General features: G+C 41.7%; 1 pseudogene; it reads right to left on the minus strand.

Annotated features, from left to right (window-relative positions):
• Positions 1-391: 391 nt before the first annotated feature.
• On the minus strand, positions 392-1,422 carry LOC101089596 (annotated as a pseudogene).
• Between the last annotated feature and the right edge of the window lie 2,180 nt (positions 1,423-3,602).

The raw sequence follows: 3,602 nt of genomic DNA on the forward strand, positions 1-3,602 counted from the left end.
AATTTGGCAATCTAATAAATTAAACATACACATACAAAAAAATAGTATGGACGTTCCCCAAAATATTAAAAATTAAATTTAGTTACCATACTACTGGGTATTTTCTCAAAGAAAATGAAAACACTAATTTGAAAAGATATATGCACCTCTATGTTTATTACAGCAACAGTTACAATAGCAAAGATATGGAAGCAACCCATGTGCCCATTGACAAATGAATGGATAAAGAAGATGTGGTATATAAATACAATGGAATATTATTCAGCCATAAAAAGGATAATAGCTTGCCATTTGCAATGGCATAGAGAGATCTATAGGTATAATGCTAAGTGAAATACTTTCTGTTTGTTCTTCTTCATCTTGTTCAGTGAAATTGTGGCTGGCAGTTCCATCAGAAACTCCAGTGACTGCCGTATTCATTACATAAGACAAAGGTATTCATGGGCTCAGCACTGCATGTCTGCACCTAGTTTTGGGTACAGTTCTTCCATCTACTGCACTGGAAGAGGTCAGTGGTGGTGCCACCCATCTTGGCCATCTGATGCTCACAGGTAACCTTCTGGGTCATGGAATTTCTCAATTCTCTCAGCTCATCACTGGCCATTTCCTCTGTCATCTTCCTGGCAATAAGCACAACAGAGATGGCCCCACTGAGAACATTATTCCTCAGAATGGATTCCTGGAGTCCACAAGTTTGCTTATTTGTCTGTGAACTTGGTTCCAGTACTTCATGTCAGTGCTCTTGAGCTCCTAATAGATATGATCTTCAATTTCTGATGACTTCTTGTCACAGTTGGCTCCATAGTCCTTGCAATTGTCATCAGCCTTCAGGGCTGCTGAGGGCATTTCCACACACTTATCCTGCACAGAGTACCCTATGGGATAGTAGGGTGCCAGGAGATAGATGGAGGGGGCAAAAGTAAGGATTGAGGTGCTGCTGGGTGTTTTTGGAGTCTCTGCTTTTGATTTGCTGCTGTTTGATCTTTCCATCGATGGCCTTTTTGTAAAGGAGTTGGCTGAAGACTTGGAGTCCACAGAGTCTCTCCTGTCTTTGGGCTCTTGTCCTTGTTTTTTTCCTTGGTGGAAAAAGTCCTGCCTCTGGTTTCTGATGGGAACAGTCAAGTCCTTTTTCTTTCTTTGCTTTGTCTCTTTCTTCTCCTTTTTCTTCTTTGGGAGGTCCAGGGGAGTTCAATAGCTCCAGTTTCTGATGAGGACTCTGACCAAGGACACCACCTTTTTGTCTTAGCAGTGCTTGTGGACCCCATTAGCAGCAATTCCAATCCTGGTTGTCTGGAATAGGTGGATGGACATCTGACAGCAGTTCAGTTCTTCAGAAGGTCAAGGACCCCTTCTGTGTTCTTTATGGCCACAACCTTCTCCAAGCTTTCTGGCAATACTCAGCAGTTCCTCTTCCTGGCCCATGTTATCACACAAAACCTGGCAGGGCATGCTAAAATGAAGAGAATTAAGAGTACACTTATCTTGATGAGCACCGAGTAATGTATACAGCTGTTGAATCTTTATATTATATACCTGAGACTAATAAAATGCTGGATGTTAGTTATACTTGAATAAATTTTTTTTAATTCCTCATTTTTTATAATTATACTGTGAGTAACAATGTGTATGCTTTGGCTCTTGAGAACATATACAGAAATATGTAGAGGTAAATCACACAATAATTCCATCCTTCTCTCATGCGGGTCAGAAGAATAACATTAAATATGCATAAAGAAAATGATGGTGTGGCAAATGTAAACAATTGGTGAATCAGGGTAAGGGGTTTTAAAGGAGTTCACCACCCTAAACCTGTAATTTTCTGTAAGTTTGAAATTTTGTCAAGGTTAAAATCTACAAAAGAAAAAAGAATTGGGCTATCCAAATCTGGCAAGACCTTACCACGACTGGAGTGCCATGTGCAGCTATGTGCCTCCAAGGATTCTGGGTCCAAGCAAAGGTATGTGGAAACACACAGACTACATCCTCCATCCTATGGCTGCCTCACCTCTGATAAAGTGTTGTATCCTTGGCTAATTAAATAAGGACTTTAATCTAACACTCCTGTGTGTATGAGTATAAGTGAGAATGTGTGTGTGTATAAGAGAGAGAGTGTGTGCATGTGTGGGTTGTGTGTTCTCATCCCCAAAATTCATGACACATCTCAAATATGGCAGAAACAGACCCTGTGAGGTGTTATAGCCATGGACTTCCTGGAAGCAGAGCCATAAGAGGACGAACATTTTAAATATTCTAATTATTCCTTAATAAAGTTGGAGAAAAATGGAAAAAATAAAAATGAAAGGGCCACAATGAAGACACTTCCCTTACCTGCCTCACACTCACAGTTCCATGTGCAGGGATTTGTCAGGTTCACACAAGGACCATATTAATGAGATCTGCATGATGCCTTTTTGTGTCATATCCATTAACAATTGATTTTAAGTAGTTTATTCAATCATGTGGCTTGAGTACTTCCCAATTAGTCTTCAGTGATGTCTTTATAAACACTTATGTCAAAACAATACTGAGCCAGACTACTCCCCAGACCCAGTCTCAGGACCCAGCCTGTGAAACCCTGGGGTCATGATGCTGGGTCCCTGCTGCCATAGTTGCTGCAGGCTTCAGTCCCTTTTTTGGAGGGAGCACAAAAGGGCAGCATGCCACTTCCACCCACAACTTGCTCCTCAGCCACTCTCTCCAAAAATTCCCAATTGTTGATGAGAGGTGAGGCCATCTGATGCCATTCAAACATCTCTCTTTGAAAGTTTGGAATGACAATGCATAGAAAGGTTGGGGCTGGACAGGGGGAATTTGACCCATGGGTGATGGGAGATATGGGTACATTCCTCTCCTGTCCCTCTTCAGAGTCAACAGTGCAGAGGGACAGAGGCTTCCTAAGGCCTCTCTGAACTTGCCAGCCACACCCAGAAATCAGCTGACATTGTTCTATTCACTCCCCCCTTTCCTGCCTAACCTCCCAATTTCCTCATTTCTCTGGATGGTACTCACAGTAAAAGGTGAGCACATGTTCTGTATATCTCAGGATCTGTTTGCTAGGGAGCCCAGGCTAAGATAAACCCTGTCAAGAATTGACTAAAAGCAATACCAGACTGGGAGGATGAACTTATACAGAGGGTCACCATCACAGGCAGAGGAAATGAGCAATAAGGTGTTTAAGCACTTCTGCCTGGGTGTGGCAAGTGTGCTTCTCTTAAACCACAAAGCAGGGGGCTGTGACTGCCCACCAAACACATCTCTGGCCTCCTACTTTCTTTAATGTTATAAAAATGGCAGGTGCTGTGCAGATGCAAGTGTCGTTATGAGAATAACCCATGAGCCTCCAAGCTTCCAAAACATGTGGTTTGCTGCTATGAATTCTGGCCCATGCAAATTCAAGGCCTGGCAAAGAAGTCATCCAAAACCCCCAGAAAAAGGGAGCAGGCTTAAAGAGGATTTTATGAGATAGAATTTAAATCAATCATTTGAATGTTAAATCCTAACATTACAGAGAACTCAAGTTATTTTTATTATGCCTTGGGAGCTGAATATTTTGACATATTAATCAGTTCTCCAAAATGGCATTTACATCAAAATTTTGGTTG

Source organism: Felis catus, chromosome A3, assembly GCF_018350175.1.
Source record: "Felis catus isolate Fca126 chromosome A3, F.catus_Fca126_mat1.0, whole genome shotgun sequence".
Lineage (NCBI taxonomy): Eukaryota > Metazoa > Chordata > Mammalia > Carnivora > Felidae > Felis > Felis catus.